The 15,000-nt window shown below is 31.8% G+C and overlaps 18 non-coding genes across 18 annotated transcripts; all 18 read right to left on the bottom strand.

Annotated features, from left to right (window-relative positions):
* Nucleotides 1-3: 3 nt before the first annotated feature.
* On the bottom strand, nucleotides 4-112 carry TRNAL-CAA (transfer RNA leucine (anticodon CAA)). Its single transcript has 2 exons — nucleotides 75-112; nucleotides 4-49 (listed from the first exon to the last, which is right to left on the bottom strand). It is a non-coding gene; the product is annotated as a tRNA-Leu (tRNA).
* A 748-nt stretch (nucleotides 113-860) lies between these two features.
* TRNAL-CAA (transfer RNA leucine (anticodon CAA)) lies at nucleotides 861-969 on the bottom strand. Its single transcript has 2 exons — nucleotides 932-969; nucleotides 861-906 (listed from the first exon to the last, which is right to left on the bottom strand). It is a non-coding gene; the product is annotated as a tRNA-Leu (tRNA).
* A 749-nt stretch (nucleotides 970-1,718) lies between these two features.
* On the bottom strand, nucleotides 1,719-1,827 carry TRNAL-CAA (transfer RNA leucine (anticodon CAA)). Its single transcript has 2 exons — nucleotides 1,790-1,827; nucleotides 1,719-1,764 (listed from the first exon to the last, which is right to left on the bottom strand). It is a non-coding gene; the product is annotated as a tRNA-Leu (tRNA).
* A 748-nt stretch (nucleotides 1,828-2,575) lies between these two features.
* TRNAL-CAA (transfer RNA leucine (anticodon CAA)) lies at nucleotides 2,576-2,684 on the bottom strand. The gene is made up of 2 exons: nucleotides 2,647-2,684; nucleotides 2,576-2,621 (listed from the first exon to the last, which is right to left on the bottom strand). It is a non-coding gene; the product is annotated as a tRNA-Leu (tRNA).
* Nucleotides 2,685-3,432: 748 nt separating this feature from the next.
* Nucleotides 3,433-3,541, bottom strand: TRNAL-CAA (transfer RNA leucine (anticodon CAA)). Its single transcript has 2 exons — nucleotides 3,504-3,541; nucleotides 3,433-3,478 (listed from the first exon to the last, which is right to left on the bottom strand). It is a non-coding gene; the product is annotated as a tRNA-Leu (tRNA).
* A 748-nt stretch (nucleotides 3,542-4,289) lies between these two features.
* TRNAL-CAA (transfer RNA leucine (anticodon CAA)) lies at nucleotides 4,290-4,398 on the bottom strand. Its single transcript has 2 exons — nucleotides 4,361-4,398; nucleotides 4,290-4,335 (listed from the first exon to the last, which is right to left on the bottom strand). It is a non-coding gene; the product is annotated as a tRNA-Leu (tRNA).
* A 750-nt stretch (nucleotides 4,399-5,148) lies between these two features.
* TRNAL-CAA (transfer RNA leucine (anticodon CAA)) lies at nucleotides 5,149-5,257 on the bottom strand. The gene is made up of 2 exons: nucleotides 5,220-5,257; nucleotides 5,149-5,194 (listed from the first exon to the last, which is right to left on the bottom strand). It is a non-coding gene; the product is annotated as a tRNA-Leu (tRNA).
* Nucleotides 5,258-6,007: 750 nt separating this feature from the next.
* Nucleotides 6,008-6,116, bottom strand: TRNAL-CAA (transfer RNA leucine (anticodon CAA)). The gene is made up of 2 exons: nucleotides 6,079-6,116; nucleotides 6,008-6,053 (listed from the first exon to the last, which is right to left on the bottom strand). It is a non-coding gene; the product is annotated as a tRNA-Leu (tRNA).
* A 748-nt stretch (nucleotides 6,117-6,864) lies between these two features.
* Nucleotides 6,865-6,973, bottom strand: TRNAL-CAA (transfer RNA leucine (anticodon CAA)). Its single transcript has 2 exons — nucleotides 6,936-6,973; nucleotides 6,865-6,910 (listed from the first exon to the last, which is right to left on the bottom strand). It is a non-coding gene; the product is annotated as a tRNA-Leu (tRNA).
* Nucleotides 6,974-7,721: 748 nt separating this feature from the next.
* On the bottom strand, nucleotides 7,722-7,830 carry TRNAL-CAA (transfer RNA leucine (anticodon CAA)). The gene is made up of 2 exons: nucleotides 7,793-7,830; nucleotides 7,722-7,767 (listed from the first exon to the last, which is right to left on the bottom strand). It is a non-coding gene; the product is annotated as a tRNA-Leu (tRNA).
* A 748-nt stretch (nucleotides 7,831-8,578) lies between these two features.
* Nucleotides 8,579-8,687, bottom strand: TRNAL-CAA (transfer RNA leucine (anticodon CAA)). The gene is made up of 2 exons: nucleotides 8,650-8,687; nucleotides 8,579-8,624 (listed from the first exon to the last, which is right to left on the bottom strand). It is a non-coding gene; the product is annotated as a tRNA-Leu (tRNA).
* Nucleotides 8,688-9,437: 750 nt separating this feature from the next.
* On the bottom strand, nucleotides 9,438-9,546 carry TRNAL-CAA (transfer RNA leucine (anticodon CAA)). The gene is made up of 2 exons: nucleotides 9,509-9,546; nucleotides 9,438-9,483 (listed from the first exon to the last, which is right to left on the bottom strand). It is a non-coding gene; the product is annotated as a tRNA-Leu (tRNA).
* Nucleotides 9,547-10,296: 750 nt separating this feature from the next.
* Nucleotides 10,297-10,405, bottom strand: TRNAL-CAA (transfer RNA leucine (anticodon CAA)). The gene is made up of 2 exons: nucleotides 10,368-10,405; nucleotides 10,297-10,342 (listed from the first exon to the last, which is right to left on the bottom strand). It is a non-coding gene; the product is annotated as a tRNA-Leu (tRNA).
* Nucleotides 10,406-11,154: 749 nt separating this feature from the next.
* TRNAL-CAA (transfer RNA leucine (anticodon CAA)) lies at nucleotides 11,155-11,263 on the bottom strand. The gene is made up of 2 exons: nucleotides 11,226-11,263; nucleotides 11,155-11,200 (listed from the first exon to the last, which is right to left on the bottom strand). It is a non-coding gene; the product is annotated as a tRNA-Leu (tRNA).
* Nucleotides 11,264-12,012: 749 nt separating this feature from the next.
* TRNAL-CAA (transfer RNA leucine (anticodon CAA)) lies at nucleotides 12,013-12,121 on the bottom strand. The gene is made up of 2 exons: nucleotides 12,084-12,121; nucleotides 12,013-12,058 (listed from the first exon to the last, which is right to left on the bottom strand). It is a non-coding gene; the product is annotated as a tRNA-Leu (tRNA).
* A 749-nt stretch (nucleotides 12,122-12,870) lies between these two features.
* Nucleotides 12,871-12,979, bottom strand: TRNAL-CAA (transfer RNA leucine (anticodon CAA)). Its single transcript has 2 exons — nucleotides 12,942-12,979; nucleotides 12,871-12,916 (listed from the first exon to the last, which is right to left on the bottom strand). It is a non-coding gene; the product is annotated as a tRNA-Leu (tRNA).
* Nucleotides 12,980-13,728: 749 nt separating this feature from the next.
* On the bottom strand, nucleotides 13,729-13,837 carry TRNAL-CAA (transfer RNA leucine (anticodon CAA)). Its single transcript has 2 exons — nucleotides 13,800-13,837; nucleotides 13,729-13,774 (listed from the first exon to the last, which is right to left on the bottom strand). It is a non-coding gene; the product is annotated as a tRNA-Leu (tRNA).
* Nucleotides 13,838-14,586: 749 nt separating this feature from the next.
* TRNAL-CAA (transfer RNA leucine (anticodon CAA)) lies at nucleotides 14,587-14,695 on the bottom strand. Its single transcript has 2 exons — nucleotides 14,658-14,695; nucleotides 14,587-14,632 (listed from the first exon to the last, which is right to left on the bottom strand). It is a non-coding gene; the product is annotated as a tRNA-Leu (tRNA).
* Nucleotides 14,696-15,000: the final 305 nt, after the last annotated feature.

Raw genomic sequence — 15,000 nt, forward strand, 5'->3', positions numbered from 1 at the left:
AATTGTCATAAGTGGGATTTGAACCCACGCCTCGTTACAGAGACCAGAACACCCATTTAGAGGAAGAACGCAATCTTGAGTCTGGCGCCTTAGACCGCTCGGCCATCCTGACAAGTACATATGCCCGTTAAATTAAGTTGCCAATAAAAGATTATAATGTACAAAAAAATGATTTTGGGGTATCTTTCAGCCAAATAATATGTACTGCTTGAAAAAAGTAACATAAAATCAAGAACTTGGATTTATACAGTATACTACCGCTAAAGGTGAGCCATCACAATTAATACTTAAGTAAACTGCTCAGGTTATAATGATATCCTTTATAATAACTATAAAAATTATTTACTAAAATCTCTTTCAGGAAAAAACAGATTTATGTGTCTAGCAAGTAATTTTTGTAAACTTTTAGATATAGAGTCTGAGAGCCTGAATCTACTTTCTATTCCAATTTATTCTTTGTTTTATGATTTGTTTACTGAATACTGAAAGGATGTTTTGCAAATAATACATTTGTGAAAACCTTTTTTCTACATGGAACTAAACTTAAGAAATTTTTAACCAGTCATTGTGTATTTATCACTTAGGAATAATGTCATTAATTCAACTCTATGGCAACAAGTGCAATATTGGTGTGTAGATGGGATATCATACAATTTCTCCCATTTTCAAACTATTCTGTTCCCTATGTTTCTTTAAATAATTAGGCTGCACATTGTTAGAAATAAATGGTAATAAGATTCCAATGTCCAAGAGAAGGACTTTTAAAAGAGAATGGATGTCCTAAGGGCACTTGTAATTTTGCATGGTAGACTTATCCACAAATTAATATTCTTTTCATACAAAGTACAAGAAATTAAAATTGTCAGAATTGGGATTTGAACCCACGCCTCTTTACAGAGACCAGAACACCCATTTAGAGGAAGAATGCAATCTTGAGTCTGGCGCCTTAGACCGCTCGGCCATCCTGACAAGAACATATGCCCTCTAAATTAAGTTGCCAGTAAAAGATTATAATGTACAAAAAAAGGATTTTGGGGTATCTTTCAGCCAAATAATATGTACTGCTTGAAAAAAGTAACATAAAATCAAGAACTTGGATTTATACAGTATACTACCGCTAAAGGTGAGCCATCACAATTAATACTTAAGAAAAACTGCTCAGGTTATAATGATATCCTTTATAATAACTATACAAATTATTTACTAAAATCTCTTTCAGGAAAAAACAGATTTATGTGTCTAGCAAGTAATTTTTGTAAACTTTTAGATATAGAGTCTGAGAGCCTGAATCTACTTTCTATTCCAATTTATTCTTTGTTTTATGATTTGTTTACTGAATACTGAAAGGATGTTTTGCAAATAATACATTTGTGAAAACCTTTTTTCTACATGGAACTAAACTTAAGAAATTTTTAACCAGTCATTGTGTATTTATCACTTAGGAATAATGTCATTAATTCAACTCTATGGCAACAAGTGCAATATTGGTGTGTAGATGGGATATCATACAATTTCTCCCATTTTCAAACTATTCTGTTCCCTATGTTTCTTTAAATAATTAGGCTGCACATTGTTAGAAATAAATGGTAACAAGATTCCAATGTCCAAGAGAAGGACTTTTAAAAGAGAATGGATGTCCTAAGGTCACTTGTTATTTTGCATGGTAGACTTATCCACAAATTAATATTCTTTTCATACAAAGTACAAGAAAATAAAAATGTCAGAAGTGGGATTTGAACCCACGCCTCTTTACAGAGACCAGAACACCCATTTAGAGGAAGAACGCAATCTTGAGTCTGGCGCCTTAGACCGCTCGGCCATCCTGACAAGTACATATGCCCATTAAATTAAGTTGCCAATAAAAGATTATAATGTACAAAAAAGGATTTTGGGGTATCTTTCAGCCAAATAATATGTACTGCTTGAAAAAAGTAACATAAAATCAAGAACTTGGATTTATACAGTATACTACCGCTAAAGGTGAGCCATCACAATTAATACTTAAGAAAAACTGCTCAGGTTATAATGATATCCTTTATAATTACTATACAAATTATTTACTAAAATCTCTTTCAGGAAAAAACAGATTTATGTGTCTAGCAAGTAATTTTTGTAAACTTTTAGATATAGAGTCTGAGAGCCTGAATCTACTTTCTATTCCAATTTATTCTTTGTTTTATGATTTGTTTACTGAATACTGAAAGGGTGTTTTGCAAATAATACATTTGTGAAAACCTTTTTTCTACATGGAACTAAACGTAAGAATTTTTTAACCAGTCATTGTGTATTTATCACTTAGGAATAATGTCATTAATTCAACTCTATGGCAACAAGTGCAATATTGGTGTGTAGATGGGATATCATACAATTTCTCCCATTTTCAAACTATTCTGTTCCCTATGTTTCTTTAAATAATTAGGCTGCACATTGTTAGACATAAATGGTAATAAGATTCCAATGTCCAAGAGAAGGACTTTTAAAAGAGAATGGATGTCCTAAGGGCACTTGTAATTTTGCATGGTAGACTTATCCACAAATTAATATTCTTTTCATACAAAGTACAAGAAATTAAAATTGTCAGAATTGGGATTTGAACCCACGCCTCTTTACAGAGACCAGAACACCCATTTAGAGGAAGAATGCAATCTTGAGTCTGGCGCCTTAGACCGCTCGGCCATCCTGACAAGAACATATGCCCTCTAAATTAAGTTGCCAGTAAAAGATTATAATGTACAAAAAAAGGATTTTGGGGTATCTTTCAGCCAAATAATATGTACTGCTTGAAAAAAGTAACATAAAATCAAGAACTTGGATTTATACAGTATACTACCGCTAAAGGTGAGCCATCACAATCAATACTTAAGAAAAACTGCTCATGTTATAATGATATCCTTTATAATTACTATACAAATTATTTACTAAAATCTCTTTCAGGAAAAAACAGATTTATGTGTCTTGCAAGTAATTTTTGTAAACTTTTAGATATAGAGTCTGAGAGCCTGAATCTACTTTCTATTCCAATTTATTCTTTGTTTTATGATTTGTTTACTGAATACTGAAAGGGTGTTTTGCAAATAATACATTTGTGAAAACCTTTTTTCTACATGGAACTAAACTTAAGAATTTTTTAACCAGTCATTGTGTATTTATCACTTAGGAATAATGTCATTAATTCAACTCTATGGCAACAAGTGCAATATTGGTGTGTAGTTGGGTATCATACAATTTCTCCCATTTTCAAACTATTCTGTTCCCTATGTTTCTTTAAATAATTAGGCTGCACATTGTTAGAAATAAATGGTAACAAGATTCCAATGTCCAAGAGAAGGACTTTTAAAAGAGAATGGATGTCCTAAGGTCACTTGTTATTTTGCATGGTAGACTTATCCACAAATTAATATTCTTTTCATACAAAGTACAAGAAAATAAAATTGTCAGAAGTGGGATTTGAACCCACGCCTCTTTACAGAGACCAGAACACCCATTTAGAGGAAGAACGCAATCTTGAGTCCGGTGCCTTAGACCGCTCGGCCATCCTGACAAGTACATATGCCCGTTAAATTAAGTTGCCAATAAAAGATTATAATGTACAAAAAAAGGATTTTGGGGTATCTTTCAGCCAAATAATATGTACTGCTTGAAAAAAGTAACATAAAATCAAGAACTTGGATTTATACAGTATACTACCGCTAAAGGTGAGCCATCACAATTAATACTTAAGTAAACTGCTCAGGTTATAATGATATCCTTTATAATAACTATAAAAATTATTTACTAAAATCTCTTTCAGGAAAAAACAGATTTATGTGTCTAGCAAGTAATTTTTGTAAACTTTTAGATATAGAGTCTGAGAGCCTGAATCTACTTTCTATTCCAATTTATTCTTTGTTTTATGATTTGTTTACTGAATACTGAAAGGATGTTTTGCAAATAATACATTTGTGAAAACCTTTTTTCTACATGGAACTAAACTTAAGAAATTTTTAACCAGTCATTGTGTATTTATCACTTAGGAATAATGTCATTAATTCAACTCTATGGCAACAAGTGCAATATTGGTGTGTAGATGGGATATCATACAATTTCTCCCATTTTCAAACTATTCTGTTCCCTATGTTTCTTTAAATAATTAGGCTGCACATTGTTAGAAATAAATGGTAACAAGATTCCAATGTCCAAGAGAAGGACTTTTAAAAGAGAATGGATGTCCTAAGGTCACTTGTTATTTTGCATGGTAGACTTATCCACAAATTAATATTCTTTTCATACAAAGTACAAGAAAATAAAATTGTCAGAAGTGGGATTTGAACCCACGCCTCTTTACAGAGACCAGAACACCCATTTAGAGGAAGAACGCAATCTTGAGTCTGGCGCCTTAGACCGCTCGGCCATCCTGACAAGTACATATGCCCATTAAATTAAGTTGCCAATAAAAGATTATAATGTACAAAAAAAAGGATTTTGGGGTATCTTTCAGCCAAATAATATGTACTGCTTGAAAAAAGTAACATAAAATCAAGAACTTGGATTTATACAGTATACTACCGCTAAAGGTGAGCCATCACAATTAATACTTAAGAAAAACTGCTCAGGTTATAATGATATCCTTTATAATTACTATACAAATTATTTACTAAAATCTCTTTCAGGAAAAAACAGATTTATGTGTCTAGCAAGTAATTTTTGTAAACTTTTAGATATAGAGTCTGAGAGCCTGAATCTACTTTCTATTCCAATTTATTCTTTGTTTTATGATTTGTTTACTGAATACTGAAAGGGTGTTTTGCAAATAATACATTTGTGAAAACCTTTTTTCTACATGGAACTAAACGTAAGAATTTTTTAACCAGTCATTGTGTATTTATCACTTAGGAATAATGTCATTAATTCAACTCTATGGCAACAAGTGCAATATTGGTGTGTAGATGGGATATCATACAATTTCTCCCATTTTCAAACTATTCTGTTCCCTATGTTTCTTTAAATAATTAGGCTGCACATTGTTAGAAATAAATGGTAATAAGATTCCAATGTCCAAGAGAAGGACTTTTAAAAGAGAATGGATGTCCTAGGGGCACTTGTAATTTTGCATGGTAGACTTATCCACAAATTAATATTCTTTTCATACAAAGTACAAGAAAATAAAATTGTCAGAAGTGGGATTTGAACCCACGTCTCTTTACAGAGACCAGAACACCCATTTAGAGGAAGAATGCAATCTTGAGTCTGGCGCCTTAGACCGCTCGGCCATCCTGACAAGTACATATGCCCATTAAATTAAGTTGCCAATAAAAGATTATAATGTACAAAAAAAAGGATTTTGGGGTATCTTTCAGCCAAATAATATGTACTGCTTGAAAAAAGTAACATAAAATCAAGAACTTGGATTTATACAGTATACTACCGCTAAAGGTGAGCCATCACAATTAATACTTAAGAAAAACTGCTCAGGTTATAATGATATCCTTTATAATTACTATACAAATTATTTACTAAAATCTCTTTCAGGAAAAAACAGATTTATGTGTCTAGCAAGTAATTTTTGTAAACTTTTAGATATAGAGTCTGAGAGCCTGAATCTACTTTCTATTCCAATTTATTCTTTGTTTTATGATTTGTTTACTGAATACTGAAAGGGTGTTTTGCAAATAATACATTTGTGAAAACCTTTTTTCTACATGGAACTAAACGTAAGAATTTTTTAACCAGTCATTGTGTATTTATCACTTAGGAATAATGTCATTAATTCAACTCTATGGCAACAAGTGCAATATTGGTGTGTAGATGGGATATCATACAATTTCTCCCATTTTCAAACTATTCTGTTCCCTATGTTTCTTTAAATAATTAGGCTGCACATTGTTAGAAATAAATGGTAATAAGATTCCAATGTCCAAGAGAAGGACTTTTAAAAGAGAATGGATGTCCTAGGGGCACTTGTAATTTTGCATGGTAGACTTATCCACAAATTAATATTCTTTTCATACAAAGTACAAGAAAATAAAAATGTCAGAAGTGGGATTTGAACCCACGCCTCTTTACAGAGACCAGAACACCCATTTAGAGGAAGAACGCAATCTTGAGTCTGGCGCCTTAGACCGCTCGGCCATCCTGACAAGTACATATGCCCGTTAAATTAAGTTGCCAATAAAAGATTATAATGTACAAAAAAGGATTTTGGGGTATCTTTCAGCCAAATAATATGTACTGCTTGAAAAAAGTAACATAAAATCAAGAACTTGGATTTATACAGTATACTACCGCTAAAGGTGAGCCATCACAATTAATACTTAAGAAAAACTGCTCAGGTTATAATGATATCCTTTATAATTACTATACAAATTATTTACTAAAATCTCTTTCAGGAAAAAACAGATTTATGTGTCTAGCAAGTAATTTTTGTAAACTTTTAGATATAGAGTCTGAGAGCCTGAATCTACTTTCTATTCCAATTTATTCTTTGTTTTATGATTTGTTTACTGAATACTGAAAGGGTGTTTTGCAAATAATACATTTGTGAAAACCTTTTTTCTACATGGAACTAAACGTAAGAATTTTTTAACCAGTCATTGTGTATTTATCACTTAGGAATAATGTCATTAATTCAACTCTATGGCAACAAGTGCAATATTGGTGTGTAGATGGGATATCATACAATTTCTCCCATTTTCAAACTATTCTGTTCCCTATGTTTCTTTAAATAATTAGGCTGCACATTGTTAGACATAAATGGTAATAAGATTCCAATGTCCAAGAGAAGGACTTTTAAAAGAGAATGGATGTCCTAAGGGCACTTGTAATTTTGCATGGTAGACTTATCCACAAATTAATATTCTTTTCATACAAAGTACAAGAAATTAAAATTGTCAGAATTGGGATTTGAACCCACGCCTCTTTACAGAGACCAGAACACCCATTTAGAGGAAGAATGCAATCTTGAGTCTGGCGCCTTAGACCGCTCGGCCATCCTGACAAGAACATATGCCCTCTAAATTAAGTTGCCAGTAAAAGATTATAATGTACAAAAAAAGGATTTTGGGGTATCTTTCAGCCAAATAATATGTACTGCTTGAAAAAAGTAACATAAAATCAAGAACTTGGATTTATACAGTATACTACCGCTAAAGGTGAGCCATCACAATCAATACTTAAGAAAAACTGCTCATGTTATAATGATATCCTTTATAATTACTATACAAATTATTTACTAAAATCTCTTTCAGGAAAAAACAGATTTATGTGTCTTGCAAGTAATTTTTGTAAACTTTTAGATATAGAGTCTGAGAGCCTGAATCTACTTTCTATTCCAATTTATTCTTTGTTTTATGATTTGTTTACTGAATACTGAAAGGGTGTTTTGCAAATAATACATTTGTGAAAACCTTTTTTCTACATGGAACTAAACTTAAGAATTTTTTAACCAGTCATTGTGTATTTATCACTTAGGAATAATGTCATTAATTCAACTCTATGGCAACAAGTGCAATATTGGTGTGTAGTTGGGTATCATACAATTTCTCCCATTTTCAAACTATTCTGTTCCCTATGTTTCTTTAAATAATTAGGCTGCACATTGTTAGAAATAAATGGTAACAAGATTCCAATGTCCAAGAGAAGGACTTTTAAAAGAGAATGGATGTCCTAAGGTCACTTGTTATTTTGCATGGTAGACTTATCCACAAATTAATATTCTTTTCATACAAAGTACAAGAAAATAAAATTGTCAGAAGTGGGATTTGAACCCACGCCTCTTTACAGAGACCAGAACACCCATTTAGAGGAAGAACGCAATCTTGAGTCCGGTGCCTTAGACCGCTCGGCCATCCTGACAAGTACATATGCCCGTTAAATTAAGTTGCCAATAAAAGATTATAATGTACAAAAAAAGGATTTTGGGGTATCTTTCAGCCAAATAATATGTACTGCTTGAAAAAAGTAACATAAAATCAAGAACTTGGATTTATACAGTATACTACCGCTAAAGGTGAGCCATCACAATTAATACTTAAGTAAACTGCTCAGGTTATAATGATATCCTTTATAATAACTATAAAAATTATTTACTAAAATCTCTTTCAGGAAAAAACAGATTTATGTGTCTAGCAAGTAATTTTTGTAAACTTTTAGATATAGAGTCTGAGAGCCTGAATCTACTTTCTATTCCAATTTATTCTTTGTTTTATGATTTGTTTACTGAATACTGAAAGGATGTTTTGCAAATAATACATTTGTGAAAACCTTTTTTCTACATGGAACTAAACTTAAGAAATTTTTAACCAGTCATTGTGTATTTATCACTTAGGAATAATGTCATTAATTCAACTCTATGGCAACAAGTGCAATATTGGTGTGTAGATGGGATATCATACAATTTCTCCCATTTTCAAACTATTCTGTTCCCTATGTTTCTTTAAATAATTAGGCTGCACATTGTTAGAAATAAATGGTAACAAGATTCCAATGTCCAAGAGAAGGACTTTTAAAAGAGAATGGATGTCCTAAGGTCACTTGTTATTTTGCATGGTAGACTTATCCACAAATTAATATTCTTTTCATACAAAGTACAAGAAAATAAAATTGTCAGAAGTGGGATTTGAACCCACGCCTCTTTACAGAGACCAGAACACCCATTTAGAGGAAGAACGCAATCTTGAGTCTGGCGCCTTAGACCGCTCGGCCATCCTGACAAGTACATATGCCCATTAAATTAAGTTGCCAATAAAAGATTATAATGTACAAAAAAAAGGATTTTGGGGTATCTTTCAGCCAAATAATATGTACTGCTTGAAAAAAGTAACATAAAATCAAGAACTTGGATTTATACAGTATACTACCGCTAAAGGTGAGCCATCACAATTAATACTTAAGAAAAACTGCTCAGGTTATAATGATATCCTTTATAATTACTATACAAATTATTTACTAAAATCTCTTTCAGGAAAAAACAGATTTATGTGTCTAGCAAGTAATTTTTGTAAACTTTTAGATATAGAGTCTGAGAGCCTGAATCTACTTTCTATTCCAATTTATTCTTTGTTTTATGATTTGTTTACTGAATACTGAAAGGGTGTTTTGCAAATAATACATTTGTGAAAACCTTTTTTCTACATGGAACTAAACGTAAGAATTTTTTAACCAGTCATTGTGTATTTATCACTTAGGAATAATGTCATTAATTCAACTCTATGGCAACAAGTGCAATATTGGTGTGTAGATGGGATATCATACAATTTCTCCCATTTTCAAACTATTCTGTTCCCTATGTTTCTTTAAATAATTAGGCTGCACATTGTTAGAAATAAATGGTAATAAGATTCCAATGTCCAAGAGAAGGACTTTTAAAAGAGAATGGATGTCCTAGGGGCACTTGTAATTTTGCATGGTAGACTTATCCACAAATTAATATTCTTTTCATACAAAGTACAAGAAAATAAAATTGTCAGAAGTGGGATTTGAACCCACGTCTCTTTACAGAGACCAGAACACCCATTTAGAGGAAGAATGCAATCTTGAGTCTGGCGCCTTAGACCGCTCGGCCATCCTGACAAGTACATATGCCCATTAAATTAAGTTGCCAATAAAAGATTATAATGTACAAAAAAAAGGATTTTGGGGTATCTTTCAGCCAAATAATATGTACTGCTTGAAAAAAGTAACATAAAATCAAGAACTTGGATTTATACAGTATACTACCGCTAAAGGTGAGCCATCACAATTAATACTTAAGAAAAACTGCTCAGGTTATAATGATATCCTTTATAATTACTATACAAATTATTTACTAAAATCTCTTTCAGGAAAAAACAGATTTATGTGTCTAGCAAGTAATTTTTGTAAACTTTTAGATATAGAGTCTGAGAGCCTGAATCTACTTTCTATTCCAATTTATTCTTTGTTTTATGATTTGTTAACTGAATACTGAAAGGGTGTTTTGCAAATAATACATTTGTGAAAACCTTTTTTCTACATGGAACTAAACGTAAGAATTTTTTAACCAGTCATTGTGTATTTATCACTTAGGAATAATGTCATTAATTCAACTCTATGGCAACAAGTGCAATATTGGTGTGTAGATGGGATATCATACAATTTCTCCCATTTTCAAACTATTCTGTTCCCTATGTTTCTTTAAATAATTAGGCTGCACATTGTTAGAAATAAATGGTAATAAGATTCCAATGTCCAAGAGAAGGACTTTTAAAAGAGAATGGATGTCCTAGGGGCACTTGTAATTTTGCATGGTAGACTTATCCACAAATTAATATTCTTTTCATACAAAGTACAAGAAAATAAAATCGTCAGAAGTGGGATTTGAACCCACGTCTCTTTACAGAGACCAGAACACCCATTTAGAGGAAGAATGCAATCTTGAGTCTGGCGCCTTAGACCGCTCGGCCATCCTGACAAGAACATATGCCCTCTAAATTAAGTTGCCAGTAAAAGATTATAATGTACAAAAAAAGGATTTTGGGGTATCTTTCAGCCAAATAATATGTACTGCTTGAAAAAAGTAACATAAAATCAAGAAATTGGATTTATACAGTATACTACCGCTAAAGGTGAGCCATCACAATTAATACTTAAGAAAAACTGCTCAGGTTATAATGATATCCTTTATAATTACTATACAAATTATTTACTAAAATCTCTTTCAGGAAAAAACAGATTTATGTGTCTAGCAAGTAATTTTTGTAAACTTTTAGATATAGAGTCTGAGAGCCTGAATCTACTTTCTATTCCAATTTATTCTTTGTTTTATGATTTGTTTACTGAATACTGAAAGGATGTTTTGCAAATAATACATTTGTGAAAACCTTTTTTCTACATGGAACTAAACTTAAGAATTTTTTAACCAGTCATTGTGTATTTATCACTTAGGAATAATGTCATTAATTCAACTCTATGGCAACAAGTGCAATATTGGTGTGTAGATGGGATATCATACAATTTCTCCCATTTTCAAACTATTCTGTCCCCTATGTTTCTTTAAATAATTAGGCTGCACATTGTTAGAAATAAATGGTAACAAGATTCCAATGTCCAAGAGAAGGACTTTTAAAAGAGAATGGATGTCCTAAGGTCACTTGTTATTTTGCATGGTAGACTTATCCACAAATTAATATTCTTTTCATACAAAGTACAAGAAAATAAAATTGTCAGAAGTGGGATTTGAACCCACGCCTCTTTACAGAGACCAGAACACCCATTTAGAGGAATAACGCAATCTTGAGTCTGGCGCCTTAGACCGCTCGGCCATCCTGACAAGTACATATGCCCATTAAATTAAGTTGGCAATAAAAGATTATAATGTACATAAAAAGGATTTTGGGGTATCTTTCAGCCAAATAATATGTACTGCTTGAAAAAAGTAACATAAAATCAAGAACTTGGATTTATACAGTATACTACCACTAAAGGTGAGCCATCACAATTAATACTTAAGAAAAACTGCTCAGGTTATAATGATATCCTTTATAATTACTATACAAATTATTTACTAAAATCTCTTTCAGGAAAAAACAGATTTATGTGTCTAGCAAGTAATTTTTGTAAACTTTTAGATATAGAGTCTGAGAGCCTGAATCTACTTTCTATTCCAATTTATTCTTTGTTTTATGATTTGTTTACTGAATACTGAAAGGGTGTTTTGCAAATAATACATTTGTGAAAACCTTTTTTCTACATGGAACTAAACTTAAGAATTTTTTAACCAGTCATTGTGTATTTATCACTTAGGAATAATGTCATTAATTCAACTCTATGGCAACAAGTGCAATATTGGTGTGTAGATGGGATATCATACAATTTCTCCCATTTTCAAACTATTCTGTTCCCTATGTTTCTTTAAATAATTAGGCTGCACATTGTTAGAAATAAATGGTAATAAGATTCCAATGTCCAAGAGAAGGACTTTTAAAAGAGAATGGATGTCCTAAGGGCACTTGTAATTTTGCATGGTAGACTTATCCACAAATTAATATTCTTTTCATACAAAGTACAAGAAAATAAAATTGTCAGAAGTGGGATTTGAACCCACGCCTATTTACAGAGACCAGAACACCCATTTAGAGGAAGAATGCAATCTTGAGTCTGGCGCCTTAGACCGCTCGGCCATCCTGACAAGAACATATGCCCTCTAAATTAAGTTGCCAGTAAAAGATTATAATGTACAAAAAAAGGATTTTGGGGTATCTTTCAGCCAAATAATATGTACTGCTTGAAAAAAGTAACATAAAATCAAGAACTTGGATTTATACAGTATACTACCGCTAAAGGTGAGCCATCACAATCAATACTTAAGAAAAACTGCTCAGGTTATAATGATATCCTTTATAATTACTATACAAATTATTTACTAAAATCTCTTTCAGGAAAAAACAGATTTATGTGTCTTGCAAGTAATTTTTGTAAACTTTTAGATATAGAGTCTGAGAGCCTGAATCTACTTTCTATTCCAATTTATTCTTTGTTTTATGATTTGTTTACTGAATACTGAAAGGGTGTTTTGCAAATAATACATTTGTGAAAACCTTTTTTCTACATGGAACTAAACTTAAGAATTTTTTAACCAGTCATTGTGTATTTATCACTTAGGAATAATGTCATTAATTCAACTCTATGGCAACAAGTGCAATATTGGTGTGTAGATGGGATATCATACAATTTCTCCCATTTTCAAACTATTCTGTTCCCTATGTTTCTTTAAATAATTAGGCTGCACATTGTTAGAAATAAATGGTAACAAGATTCCAATGTCCAAGAGAAGGACTTTTAAAAGAGAATGGATGTCCTAAGGTCACTTGTTATTTTGCATGGTAGACTTATCCACAAATTAATATTCTTTTCATACAAAGTACAAGAAAATAAAATTGTCAGAAGTGGGATTTGAACCCACGCCTCTTTACAGAGACCAGAACACCCATTTAGAGGAATAACGCAATCTTGAGTCTGGCGCCTTAGACCGCTCTGCCATCCTGACAAGTACATATGCCCATTAAATTAAGTTGGCAATAAAAGATTATAATGTACAAAAAAAGGATTTTGGGGTATCTTTCAGCCAAATAATATGTACTGCTTGAAAAAAGTAACATAAAATCAAGAACTTGGATTTATACAGTATACTACCACTAAAGGTGAGCCATCACAATTAATACTTAAGAAAAACTGCTCAGGTTATAATGATATCCTTTATAATAACTATACAAATTATTTACTAAAATCTCTTTCAGGAAAAAACAGATTTATGTGTCTTGCAAGTAATTTTTGTAAACTTTTAGATATAGAGTCTGAGAGCCTGAATCTACTTTCTATTCCAATTTATTCTTTGTTTTATGATTTGTTTACTGAATACTGAAAGGGTGTTTTGCAAATAATACATTTGTGAAAACCTTTTTTCTACATGGAACTAAACTTAAGAATTTTTAAACCAGTCATTGTGTATTTATCACTTAGGAATAATGTCATTAATTCAACTCTATGGCAACAAGTGCAATATTGGTGTGTAGATGGGATATCATACAATTTCTCCCATTTTCAAACTATTCTGTTCCCTATGTTTCTTTAAATAATTAGGCTGCACATTGTTAGAAATAAATGGTAATAAGATTCCAATGTCCAAGAGAAGGACTTTTAAAAGAGAATGGATGTCCTAAGGGCACTTGTAATTTTGCATGGTAGACTTATCCACAAATTAATATTCTTTTCATACAAAGTACAAGAAAATAAAATTGTCAGAAGTGGGATTTGAACCCACGCCTCTTTACAGAGACCAGAACACCCATTTAGAGGAAGAATGCAATCTTGAGTCTGGCACCTTAGACCGCTCGGCCATCCTGACAAGAACATATGCCCTCTAAATTAAGTTGCCAGTAAAAGATTATAATGTACAAAAAAAGGATTTTGGGGTATCTTTCAGCCAAATAATATGTACTGCTTGAAAAAAGTAACATAAAATCAAGAACTTGGATTTATACAGTATACTACCGCTAAAGGTGAGCCATCACAATTAATACTTAAGAAAAACTGCTCAGGTTATAATGATATCCTTTATAATTACTATACAAATTATTTACTAAAATCTCTTTCAGGAAAAAAAAGATTTATGTGTCTAGCAAGTAATTTTTGTAAACTTTTAGATATAGAGTCTGAGAGCCTGAATCTACTTTCTATTCCAATTTATTCTTTGTTTTATGATTTGTTTACTGAATACTGAAAGGGTGTTTTGCAAATAATACATTTGTGAAAACCTTTTTTCTACATGGAACTAAACTTAAGAATTTTTTAACCAGTCATTGTGTATTTATCACTTAGGAATAATGTCATTAATTCAACTCTATGGCAACAAGTGCAATATTGGTGTGTAGATGGGATATCATACAATTTCTCCCATTTTCAAACTATTCTGTTCCCTATGTTTCTTTAAATAATTAGGCTGCACATTGTTAGAAATAAATGGTAATAAGATTCCAATGTCCAAGAGAAGGACTTTTAAAAGAGAATGGATGTCCTAAGGGCACTTGTAATTTTGCATGGTAGACTTATCCACAAATTAATATTCTTTTCATACAAAGTACAAGAAAATAAAATTGTCAGAAGTGGGATTTGAACCCACGCCTATTTACAGAGACCAGAACACCCATTTAGAGGAAGAATGCAATCTTGAGTCTGGCGCCTTAGACCGCTCGGCCATCCTGACAAGAACATATGCCCTCTAAATTAAGTTGCCAGTAAAAGATTATAATGTACAAAAAAAGGATTTTGGGGTATCTTTCAGCCAAATAATATGTACTGCTTGAAAAAAGTAACATAAAATCAAGAACTTGGATTTATACAGTATACTACCGCTAAAGGTGAGCCATCACAATCAATACTTAAGAAAAACTGCTCAGGTTATAATGATATCCTTTATAATTACTATACAAATTATTTACTAAAATCTCTTTCAGGAAAAAACAGATTTATGTGTCTTGCAAGTAATTTTTGTAAACTTTTAGATATAGA

This window comes from Pseudophryne corroboree, chromosome 8, assembly GCF_028390025.1.
Source record: "Pseudophryne corroboree isolate aPseCor3 chromosome 8, aPseCor3.hap2, whole genome shotgun sequence".
Lineage (NCBI taxonomy): Eukaryota > Metazoa > Chordata > Amphibia > Anura > Myobatrachidae > Pseudophryne > Pseudophryne corroboree.